Here is a 13941-nt window from a genome sequence, read left to right on the forward strand (position 1 = left end):
CCAAAACGCTTCAAGAAAATCCAATTTTTGTCTCCTGTACAATTTGAAAAACATGACTTACCATAGTTTACTTGGCGATCCTCGAAATTTATTTTGTGTTTATTATAATTAGTCTAGTAGTATATGATACATGTATTTGTATTCTACTCTTTAACATTCTCGTAAAGAGACCAGCTGAAAGCAAGTACAAGTCGAGATGGGTGTTACGGTAGGCTACATTAATTAATTTTTCAGGACCACAAAGAGGGTGGTTGTGATGCTCTGTCTCTAGAATTGGAAGGATTCTCGCTACAGGAGAGAGTCATATTGTCATCAAGCTGTCCAACTGTTTCCGATCATGCCCAAAAAGTAAATTTTTTTTTAGGAGAGAGAAAATACCATTTCATTACTTTAGAAATTAAATATAAATTAAATTAGTGCTTCATGAACAAATCTAAGTCCTTCTGATGTCAATTTAACGTTTAGTAATATTTATGAACAAAAATACTACATTTCTTTATTTTTTTTTAAATTGGATAAAGTGTGCACATTTTCTTTTTTTTTCCCCCAACATTTAAAAACAAAATTTTCACAAAGTATTTCTCGAGTGCATGCAATGGATACCACAGATTTTTAAAGAAAGTGCAAGAGAAATTTTCCAAATTTTGGGTGTAGTACCTCTCAACAACTGGCCGATGATATGTAGCATTTCCAAATTGTAAACTACGTTCTTTTTCACTAGCTGCATTTTCCTATCAAATACATGTAGATCTATAGCATTTTCCTATCAAATACATGTAGATCAACTGCATTTTCCTATTAAATACATATAGATCTATAGCATTTTCCTATCAAATACATATAGATCTACTGTATTTTCCTATCGAATACATGCTGTAGATCTACTGCATTTTCCTATTAAATACACGTAGATCTACTGCATTTTCCTATTAAATACATGTAGATCTGCTGCATTTTCCTACTTCATTTTCCTATCACATGCTGCGATTTTCACCAGATCCGTAAACTCTCGACCCATCAATACTAAAACTTGTTAACAGAATTCGTGTGCCAATCTGACTGCTCCGTAACGTGTTGTTCTGTTTTGTTGTGGTTGATCAGAAAGTGTCTTTGGCCTTGGGTTTCCCGCAAATGTCTTCGGTTTACACATTTATTTTTTTGCGTCGTTTTGTTACCATTGTTGCTGTACATTTCTCACATTTGTCTTGACAAACTTGTAAGTGGACAGTTTCAAAAGACGAGAGAATCTGGATCACTTTCGATGCTGTTCATTTACTTGGTGCCTTCATTGTTCATGAAATCATGAAAATATTATATATAATATATATGGCATATTAATATATATATTTCCATTTAAATTATATGATATCTCTAGTCAAAGTGAAATGATATGGTATCTATATATGAAAAATATTCATCTACATTTATGTTATGCTTGTGTCAACCTCATAACATTCGTGTTTGTCTCGTTGGTGACGACTGTCAAAATGAAAAGAAAATGCCGGCAAAGGTCCTCGGTTGTTGAGTTGTTTTGTTTGTTTGTTGGTTTTATTCTCAATAACAAAAGCAACACTTTTTCTTGCTTAACCCTATCCGTACGTCGTGTTTTACTATCGTATCCATGCGACGTGGAGAACTCTGTGCCACCACTTTCCAAAGAGGAAATTTACTCGTTAATCCGATCTGTACGCTTTGCTTAGCAGTCTGTCAAAATTATTTTTTAAGAAATACTGAGTTTCAAAGAGATCTTCGCACTAGAATTATTCTAAAATGTGAAGAATACAACCCCGGAGGTACAAAATGACCCCAGGGTGTATGGATAGGGTTAAAAAGTAAGCATGGATGCAGGGCAATACAAATTTAGGTCCCTAGAAGCATGGGGGATGATGGTATCACTTGATTTAGATGATGTGGCATCAGGTAGTCTAGTGCTTAAGCTACTCGTAACCGTGAGGTTGCAGTTTTGGGGGTTCGAGCCTCAGGTCCAGCACTACACAGTGTTCTTGGGAAAGGCACTTTACACAAATTTTCCTTACTTCATCTAGGTGTGAATGGGTAGGTCTACCAGCCATAGACAGTGAAAGATTTTGTTAGAATATTAATGATTTAGCACCTGTAAATATGACACCTTTTGTGTATGCTCCGCAAGAAGTTAAGATTGTTTCAGAATGCTATAGCTTGTTCACTTTCGTCTGACCGCGTAAAAAAATTTCTAGCTCATTGAAGAAAATATCTTTGTCCATGAAACTTTGCATGGCACTTCTGCAGGCCAGCGACCAATCAAAAATATTTTTTCAAAAAATCTTTACTCTGTAATAAAAAAAAGTTTTTCTCTTTTTTGGGGGGGCCTTATATTAAAAACTGCTCTTTGGATGCATACACAGGACCACTAAAATAAATGACTTACAGTAGCCTTGACTACAAATTACTCATTTTGAGACAGTGACACCACCCTGCCCCCACATTTCAGTGTCTTGTAGGTTTCATCCCTCAGCTGTCTAGACGTCTCTACGTGCTCCACGGAGTCTAAAAAAATACTCACCCGTCTTTTGGATTGTATTTCTTAGGCGAACGTTAAAGAGTGACGTTGAGGAAAATATGTCAACTTTTCAATGTTTTAGGTGTATGCTGTGAGTCCCCTATTATTTTTTTGACCCGCTGTAGGCTTACATCAAAGAAAACGTGTTGGAACCTTAGTTTGAAGAGACTTTTATGAGTGGGCTTTTATATTCTGTTGGTCGCTTAACTTTTAGACCCGCATGCTAAGTCCCAGAAAGATTAAACAGAGCGATTTGTTTTTATCCCATTTTAACCGTGGTCAGACGAAAGCGAACGAACTATATCAGGTCTGTAGGGGGTAATACTATAAATTGTAAAGTGTGTATAGTTTGCTGTTGAACGGAAATTTGCGCTATACGTGCTATCTGTTATCATTATTATGTGTCAAGCATAATTTGTTCAGCGGCCTATGTTGACAGAATATCAGAAAAATTTTATCAACATAGAATCTGCCTTCAACATCCATGTTGTCATCGTTACCCTGCACTAAGAAGTGGACTTGAGTTCGATTTCCAAGTGGCGAGGTCTTTTCATCGAGTATCTCTGTCTGTCGGGACGTTTTATCTCTCTCAGCTCGAGTTTTCCTAGACAGGCTAGGTCTAAATACGTTTAGATTTAGGTTTAGTAAGAGTTTTACAGCATTTGCAACACAATTAAATCATATAAGTGCCAAAGATTAGAGGTGTTACTAGATATAGTAAATGAATAAAGAAAAGAACGTGGAGAGATTATAAAGATAACGGATGTTTGATAGGATAGAAAGAGCAAACCACACGTAGAGCACCCCCCAACCAAGTCTATCCAGCACAATTACACATACCAAATATCTTAAAGAAAACTCAAAATCAAGGATCAAGGATCACTAAAAGAAAGAAAGTAGGCCTAAATAAAAACACACCAACAACATTGAGAAGGATAAAAAAGAAAAAGTTAGGGCGACAGACAGGAAGAAAAATATTGGACAGACATATATAGGACCTATTGAGGCACCCTCCAACCACCTACGTTACACCAGGTACACACCAGGGAGCTACAATACCGCTGTAAGCTGACGAAGTGTCTTTTTAAAATTTTGGGTCCCAAATTCATTTAATTTACTAAATCGAAAGCCTGATCCTTTACTTCACTTGTGTGAAAAAAATCAGAGGGAAACTGTGACTAGTTCCTGAATAAATTAGAATTTAATTTCGAAAAAAGCCTTTTTAAAATGGTTACACTGACAAAAAAAACCTCTTTATCTGGAAACTGCTTTGAATACAAAATAGGCGTTTTGTCAGCTTACAGCAGAGAATGGTTCCTGATGACAGCAGAAAAGCCCGCGTGGAGACAAACACACGACAAACACTTATATTATGTAAACCGACAATAAATGCAGACACACTCAGAAAGTATCTTTATCAAAATAAAACTTCAAATGTAACTCAACACATCTTGATGGGGAAAAAATACTGGAACCTTTGGTTTTCTTTTTTTTTTTTCTTCTTCTCTCCTTTCATTTGTTTTTCAATAAATGGTTTCATGACGCGATGCACAGTCCACTTAACAACACCAGGGAACTCACACAGAGAATGTACGCAACAATATCAAAGAGAATTGAGGAGCAGCAAGGGCGGGGGTAAATCAATAGAAACAACACAATCTGAAAAATGGGCCATCTGATGGTGTCGCAAGAACACAATCCTCCGCAGAACAGATGAATAAGTAACGTCAAAGATAGTACAAGACAAGATGGGCCACTCAGCCTAAAAAGTGTCCGCAGGAAGTATGCTCTTTGCTTCAGATGGCGCTGCAGTCTGTTTTGAAGCTCTCTTTCGTTTTTCCAGAAGAAGAATAGAAATAGCACCCCCTTGCGTGCGAAGATCGACTGCTGTTCATCAGCGGTTCGGGTACGTTCAGTGCGGAGTCTTAGGTTTTTTAAATTTTAATGACCTCTCGCCCTTCATTCTAAAGTCAAATTAAACGAAGAAAAACATCTCCTTTTCCTCCGGAAGAGGTTTTTTGTCAGTGTAATCATTTTTAAAAAGCGTACTTCCGAAATTTATCCCAAAACTTGCTAGTTTCACTTTGATTTTTAAAAACTCAAGTAGGGTAACTCTGTTCGCAAAGAGTGCGCTTTTATGAAGAGGGCGCCACCAAATTTTGAGGACACTTTTTTAATTGGCTCAAAGAGAGAAGTGGCCCATCTTGTTATGTACTATCATTGGTAACGTTCAACACAGATTAGATTTTCTCATGAGAAGGGGGTTCATCTATGTTGGGTGAGGAAACCAGGCAAAAACTCCCCCAAACAAAACATGTCGCAATACACACACAAATATTTCTCAGTTTAATGCACATTATATTGAAAAGCCCTGCCACACTACATACATGTACGGTACCTTCATGTAGAAATCAGGAATCTGATACTGAAAAGGGTTCTAAGACTACAGCATTATCTTGAATGAGAAAATCATTCTGCGTGATCGACTAAAAAGGGAAAAATTTACACTGAAACCAGAGCCCCCCCCTATAAAGGGCGAACCCTACGATAATGTTACTCTTTTCCGAGTGCCTGTTCCATGATACATAATTAACAACAAAACAGAACATTTGCAAGCTGCTCGGGGATTTTCTTTTCCCCCTTGCCATTACAATAATTGACACAGCCATAGTATAGACTCGCACGACTGTATACCCTGTCAGACTGCCGAGTCTATCATCAATTTCCAAAGTGGTACTCTACACCCATCATCAGCTCGGTAACACCTTGATCAAATAAATAAAGAAATGTGAGGCATCGTGGTGAAATCAGGCGCTCGTCAAAAATAATTTAAAAAAAAAGAAAATATATATGGCATTTTTCCATCCGAGAGTGATTTTTTTTTTTTTCCCTCAGCACCATCTAATACTACTTAAAACACATTTTAGTGTGGATTTTACTGAAAAGCGTTGGTTTAAGGCACAAAAATTGTACATTTTTATTTCTAAAGGACTCTCAATCTATGGAGTTACCAAGCTTTGGTGGCCATTTTCTCCAGGCAACACCTACCCCCTTCAATCGCAATCTGGACTTCTATTCAAGATACATGGGTATTTTTTTAATTGAAATCAAGAAAAATTAACAAGATTTAAGATGATACAAATAAATCTATATGCCCAAAAATTTGATGAGTGCCTGATTCCACTGCATTGCCACACAAATAAATATTTAAAAAGCAATTTTCTTCTCCTGGTACGGTATATCTGCTCGAGGGCAGTATTGGAAACAGATGTATCTCAAAGGCCGCCTAAAATGACTTACGTCTGTATGCAATACTGCCCGCGTGCTTTGGAAATTGATGGTGGAGTCTACAATCTGACAGGGTATACAACCATACCATTTTACTGCTGTGTCAGTTATTGTAGAAAGCGATGGCTTTTTAAATATTCATAAATAAGGACATTCTGCCTGTAAGTAAGGTATGACAATCTCAGTTGTTAATCAGACAGTCACGTTCTAAACTCTTGTATTCAAGTCTAGGCTAGAACAAAGTCACTCGCTGAAAACCACAAACGTCTCATTCTTTTAATTCTTACAAGCCTTTCTAGTTCCACGGTGTTCCACCCCCATCCTTTCCCTCATCGAATGCATAAGCCAAATATTTTCTATGATGCTCTTGTTTTTAAAACTTGTGTAAAACATTAATTAATATAAGTGGGTGGTTGGCAGGTTCTCTCGTGTGGTTTGCCTCTTCTTTCCTATGAAACAGCTATCGTCCTTATCTCCCCAACTTCTTTTTTATGTTTGTTACTCTCTTGTAACACCTCTAATCTTCTGGCGCTCATATGACCTTGTGTAGTTGCGAGCGCCGTTAAACCTCTACTAAAACTAAAACTAAATTAATATAAAGGGACCCCCAAGATAATAATACTTTACTACCACTACTTTGTTTTCTATATTTGAGTCACTTTAAGTCTAATGGATACAAATCAATGAGGAATCATATAATCACTCAATTTAAAAAAGGGCTGTACCACATAAATCTAATATATTTGAAATTGTGAAAAAGGATGACAACTCTTTACACCGAAATCCTTTGTCACCGAGTGGACACGCATACCACACAAATCATATAGAGTGACATTATGGGAGATTTTCAGTCGCTAGTTTATGCACAAAAAGAGCAGCATCAGATCTAAATAAATTTGTCATAATATGGTATGTGAAAAATATGGACCTTGAGCAACTTCAAATCACGCTGCTTCTTGAGCGACTTCAACAGGAGGCACCCCTCACCCCCACCCTCCATCCCTTGCTCTCATGTACACCAGAAAGAATACAGAACATTAGCAGCATTCTTCCAAGAGTACAACAGCCCGCTATGAATGCTTGCTATGAACACAATGCTATTATACACGTTCAAATCGCCCGATTCTTAATCATCCCTCAAGAGATAGGTAACTGCATTATCATATAACAGCGATGAATGCTGACACCCATTGGAATGTGAGTGTGTCAGCATTCTAGTACGTACTACATTCAAAAGATCCAACTTCACTTTCTCTCTCGTATTAATAAATTAAGGGAAGAAAAGACGACATTTTTTTCCCTGAAGACGGGATAAACTTTAACTCTAGAGCTCAAAAGATAACAGTGTTATAGTAATAGTTTTTGAGATTTTTCTTTTCGAGGCATGTGAAGCTAGTTTCAGTTTCGTCCAGCTACGTTATCTAAGAACCATAAAACTTACATGATATTGAGCATTGCCACCTAGATATCTGGTAGGTCTTCTAAAGTTCTTTTAATTGAACACCCAGAAGTATAAGAACTTGGCAAACATGAAAAATACATTTGAAATACAATGCCTTCAAAAATATATTTTCTCGGAAGAGTAATCATTTTCTGTTTAGACTCAGTCTAATGAAAACGGAGAGGTGCTATTTCCTGGCGAGTAATGGAAGGAAACTAAGTTTGATAATAATAATAATAAATTAATCATTAATTGATTACTAGAAGAAACCTTTGATTTTGCCCTTTTCACCGGATGGGTCTTCAAGTACATAAGATATACTATCCTGCTTTGTCCCTCCTACCCCAAGTCAGATATGTTATTCCTTATTCCATATGGCCCCTGGATATGTTATTACTTATTCCATATGGCCCCTGGATATGCTAATCCATATGGCTTGAGGTCAGGAGGGACGATCACAGACATCTAAGTCGTAACATCTAGTGGCTTTTCAGTTTACAAGTGAAAGATGTGAGTTCCTCTCCCAAATGGGGAAAATATTTTACAGAGCATTTCCATTTTTTTTTACTGTTATACAAAGGGTCGTAATATCTAGCAGCGCTTCGGTGTGCAAGTGAAAGGTTTTTTCAGTTCTTCTCCCAAGTTGGAAAAATATTTTATAGGGCAATACCATATGTGACAAAATGAGTTATTTCTCGCAATCTACAAATAGAGACATTGGTAAAAAATCGACACCAGGATCAAATTTGTGGATTTTCTATTTTATGCCACATTCTTAAGCATAACATGTGTTTCATTATTTCATACTTCTAAATTATAAAATCTTCACCTGTTAGCGTGATGAATCTATTCCCATAGGGCTTGAATCTAAGAAGTAACTCATTTTGTCAGCACACTTCACATATTTTCCTACTGGGATAAAATGGGTGCATAACACATGAGTACTATCAATCAGAGACTGGTCCAACTCTGAACTCGTATCACGTTTACAGGTTTGTTTGCAACAACCGTAACAAAGCGACACGCACACAGAAAAAATATCCATATATATGGCATTGGCACAATAAAAGTAATAGAGTTGATCGGTAAAAGAAGCAGTACACAATTCCAGACTTCCTGAGCTCATTTATCCCTTTTTTTTTTCTTCTTCTGCAGCTGTCTTTTCCTCTCTCTCCCAAACTCTTTCTCTCTCTCCCTTCCTTCTTTTAAAGTTCATCTCTCTCTCTCTCTCTCTCTCTCTCTCTCTCTCTCTCTCTCTCTCTCTCTCTCAGTCTCTCTCAGTCTCTCTCTCTTGTTCTTCACATTTCAAAGCAGACACGAGGTATCAGAACACAATGTTCCAAATACACAGAATTCACTTTGGGTACGACAATATGGCCAAGCGGAAAGTCGGAGAACAGCAACTCAGGGGTACAGCAGTGGCAGTACGGGAAAAAAACGTCAGGAAAGACACAGCATCAAAGGCCAACACAGGTGGATGTATCTGACACCGATATCGATATATATATATATATATATATATATATATAGATCTATATATATATGTGGCATGACGTGGTGGAATCAGGCGCTCGTCAATTTTTGGGCGTATGGGGTTATTGGTATCATCATAAAGCCTGTTCATTTGCCTTACTTCTGGTGAAAGTAATATCCATCTACGTTGAATAAAAGTCGAGATATTTGCGAGTGAAGGAGGTGAGCTCATATGGTTTTAGAAGGTAAAATTAGCGAGAAACTGGCCACCAAAGTTTGCTAACTTCCATAGCTTGAGAGGCCTTGGAAACTAAAAAATTCCATTTTTTGTGCCTTTAATCAATGTTTTCAGTAAAATCCAATCAGAAATGTGTTTTTAAATGAACGTAAAAGGTGTTGAGTCAATTGAAGAAAATTAGAACAAAACTGCCTGATGGCCAGAAAAACGCCAATATCTTTGATTTCAATATTTTGACGAGCTCCTGATTTCACCACGATGCCTCACAGAAATATATATATATCGACGGCTCAGTGTGAGACGCTGTCAAGCATCACTTTTTCAAAACGGCATACGGCGGTAGAGTCTTACAATAAGCAGTCGGTATACAAACTTAATTAATGCTTTGAGGAATTTCAGATAGATTACACGTCACGTGAGCCATTCTTGAAGGGAGAACTTAGCTAGAGTATCTCTTCCAATCCATTTGTGACAACTTCCCCCCCCCCCCCCCCCCGGCCAGATAAAAGAGAATTTGTACGAAACAATTTACCCTACTACTTCAAATTAATCAACATAGTACATATTAGTTCACTTCTTAACTCTATCCGTACACCCTGGGGTCATTTTGTACCCCCGGAGTTGTATTCTTCACAATTTAGAATACTTCTAGTACAAAGATCTCTTTGAAACTTTCAGTATTTCTCAAAAAATCATTTTGACAGACTGCTATGCAAAGCATACGGATCAGATTAACGAGTAAATTTCCTCTTTGGAAAGTGGTGGCACAGAGTTCCCCACATTGTATGGATACGATGGTAAAATACGATGTACGGATAGGGTTAGTGTAAAGTCAGATTTTATCTAAATTTTTCATATGTGCTGTTTGGCGTGAATGGACGAAAGAGGTTCTCCAGCCAAGCTCACCAATTGAGTATGGCTCATTATATATGAAATGTAATTTTTGTACGTATATATCTCAGATATAATTATTACATATAGAGACATACATCTTTTAAGGTCAACACATTTAAGTACGATTCAAATTAAAAGCCGAAATAAGCCCATTTCAAGCTTTTACAAATTAAGAACAATGGGGAAAATTTTACTGACTATTTTTCACCAAAAAAAGTTGAGTTGAAAAGAAAACCAAAACTCTTGCACAATTTACGGTGAACAGAACTCCCTGATAGATATGCATATATGTAACAAAAAAATATACTCTTTTTAATTTGCTTGATAAAAAAATAATCTTTGTGGAGTTAAGTAACCAGCATATAAGAGAGCTTTCCAAAACAGTGAAACAATAACAAGTAAATGAATGAAGGAAGGGGTGAAATAATGCATAAATGAATGAATAAATGAATGACAGAATGAACAGATGGTTGGAGGGACAAATGAATAAATTATGTAGGAATGAAAAAGTACACATGACATGAACTTGGCACCCTTCAAAAAGTTTCATCTCTTTCAAATACAGTAGCAGTACCACAGGAAAATAGTTTTCAGTACTCTGATACGCACACTTCTGTGAAAATGAACATATTGAGCAAATGTATGGCAAAAGTTAAATATTGTAGTGACCTTATAGATGGGCCTACACCTTGTAGGCCTTAGTGATAAACTGGAACATTGCTGTGAGAAATAATACTTAACATTAAGAATCTTTCATCTCTACCTCTGTGGCGTTAAAAGGACCCATCAAAAGTAAAATACTTGTGCCTTTACAAAAACAGTGTGCTTTTAACAGACATCTTGAACTGTTTTTAAAGAAATATATTTTGAACCCAAGGATGCCGTATTATTTACAGGGATGTAAACAGGTTTTGAAAAAAAAGCCGTAATATATAGGTACGGCGCGCGCACTGACTGAAATAAGAATACAGCGAGACTAAATTATATTTGTTTCTTTCCCTCTATTACAGCAAATAATCTCAATTTAGTATATATATAATATGTATTGGTTATAGCAGACTTTTAGGTTTTAGTTTTAGTAGAGATTTTACAGCGCTCGTAACTGCATAAGGTCATACGAGCGCCAGATAGTAGACTTTTGTTAAAAGCTGGGGCCCAAATGGCAAGTCGGCCGGGAAAACAGGAAAAAGCCGGAAGATTTCCATCCCTGTATTGAACTGAATTAAGAAAAAGCCGGAAGATTTCCATCCCTGTATTTAACTGAAGTAAGAAAAAGCCGGAAGATTTCCATCCCTGTATTTAACTGAATTAAGAAAAAGCTACTACTCCACCTTTGTGTAACTTGTTGTTCTATGACAGGAATGGGCAAAAAGACAACCGATAAAAAAAACAACTTTAACAAACATTAGACACTACTGTCTGTCAACTGGCAAATGGATATTGTCACTATTTTCCAAGAAATTGTGTAGAATCTTGTCATCAGAAGAAATGGCTCTAAAAGCGCTTTTCGAAACTCTCTTTGACTCTTCTTTTTAGACTACAAAAAATCAAACAGAGTTTACACTCATTATTCTTGTAATCTCTACAACATATCTGTGTTAAGTTCTCGGCTCAAATTCACAAAGTGTTCTTCTACGCAAAACATCTTCCCAAAGTCGATCAGACAAAAATCCCCATTGACTATTAAAGGCACTCATTTCTGGGTAAAAGAGTGTGAACTTAGCTATACTGACAGAATCTTACCTCAAATGAGTCCTGATAACCTCAGAAAAATAGTGAAAAAATCATTAACTTTAATCAAGGATTATTTCTCAGACCTGGATCTCCTTTCCAGACAAACATTAAAAAAACAACAAAAACAATACCTACTGGAAAGGCAAAGGTTAGGGAAAAGGGAAGAGGATGGAAAGAAGTAGGGGGGGGGGGGGGAATCACCACAACAAAGACACGATATATATCTCTGGGAATGTCATGGCCATTTAACTACTACAGCATACACTTTACCCACATGTATGCACACACATAAACACACACATACACACACACACAAACACACATAAACACACACACGCGCACACACACACACACATACACACACACACCACACATACACACACATGCACACACAAACATACAAAAACATGCACATACACATACACATACCAACACACTAAATCAATGGATTTTCTAACATCTATTCTAAACCCAAGGTCTGAAACCTTACAAAACAAAAACCAGCACTCCGTACTAGAATTGTCCTTATAAGGGAGCATTACATAAAACTGGCTCTTTCACCAAAATGCAAAATCTACCAGCATTGAGATATATGTTAGACACATTCTCCGACATATGTGCTTATTTTTTGTTCAATATTACACACTGATATCAATCATATGTGTAATACCAACGTAAATGCCCACAAATGACCATCTACATAGCTGTCCTTGTTTTCTCTAGTAAACTCCGGTAATAATAAAATAGAACCCCTTCCTATATGACTTTAGTAATAAAAATAATAATAATAATAATAATAATAATAATAATAATAATAATAATAATGATAATAAGTTTACTTTTTCCCAAACTCCTTCATCATATTTGCGCAGTTGTTGTAACTATTGTGGGGTCAACATTCCTATGTCACATTGTTACAAGACAAAAATCTGTGAAGTTCTTTTAATCATTCATGTTACCTTATAAATGTGACATCATTTCTATCTGAGCTTGTCCAAACGCATCGCCCTCTCCCCTCACCATTTCTCCTCACTATTGCTTGTACCAGTTTCCTATCTCTGAATTTACAATACACCTCCCCCCCCTCCCTTGAGCCTTGGCCAGCGGGTGGTAGGCAGGAAATAGGGGGTAGGTCTTCTACTCTGTTCTTTCTTTTTGCGGTTTCCCTGCTGAACTAAAGTATGTCCGTTACCGTGTTCATATGCTTCTGTTTAATTCAACTAAAGAAGTAAACTTACGCTTTACTTGGAAAGCGCAACAGGAAGGCTCACTGCTTTTTCCCCACTCTGTCAGTTCTCTGTGTTTCTGTTTCGCCAATTGTGAATGGCCGTCCTTTTTCAATGTGCTTCTCTTTACTCAAACTCACTAGTGTGTTGTGTAGCGGTTTGGTTCTTCGACGTCGTGCGCAAGAGATATCTTTTCAATTCCCATATATATGGGGATAATTTTTGTCAAGTATCTCCTTCTTTCCGCTGAACCTACCCGTATTGGCCCTATCAGGCAGGGTACAAGCAGCCTCCCTCGTAAATTATCTCAATTGTGTCGATTTATAATTTTTATTATTATTTTGTCTTATTTGTGGGGCTGGGGGTGGTGGGGATTGACACTTTTACAATTAATTGCGATTGCATTACTCATATTCAGCAAATCAAATTCCTTTCTCAGTGGGTGGTTGGCACTTGTGTGGTTTGTTTCTTCTCTTCAAACATCTATCGCCCCTATCCTCTTCTCCTTCGTTTCTTTCCGTGTTACCCTTTAGTAACAGCTATATTCTTCGGCACTTGTTTAACCTAATTAATTGTGCTGCGAGTGCTGTAAAACTGTTACTAAGACTAAAATTAAACTTCTTACAAGTGCTGTAAAACTTACTAAAACTTAACTTCTTTGTGAAAGAACTGGCTGCTGCTGCCGTTTTGTGTAAGACAGAGGCCTCACTCAATGGTTTCACTCAACGGCCGAGGCCCGGACTTCAACACGGTGCCTGTTTGTTCGCCCCTCTTGATATGTAGCACGTGCACAGAGCTGTTTGACTCTGTCTCAGGACCTGCCGGGGGCATGCACAGACATATGCATCAGAGAGAGTCAGACAGACAGACTGGAGAAATGGGACCAAGTTAGAGTGAATGATATGGACCGTGAGACAGACAGGCAGGCAGAGAAAGGGAGTTGAGGATGAGGGGTGGGGTGGGTGAAGGGAGGGAAAAGGAGGGGGATGCATTTCGTAATAAGTCCCCAACACCCCCTTAAAAAAAAATTAAACAAAGTCAACGTAATAAATGTTGTCCAGAAACTTGTTTTAAGTAAACGAAAAAGAACATTTTAAAGGCAACAGCT

This window comes from Aplysia californica, unplaced genomic scaffold (assembly GCF_000002075.1).
Source record: "Aplysia californica isolate F4 #8 unplaced genomic scaffold, AplCal3.0 scaffold00700, whole genome shotgun sequence".
NCBI lineage: Eukaryota > Metazoa > Mollusca > Gastropoda > Aplysiida > Aplysiidae > Aplysia > Aplysia californica.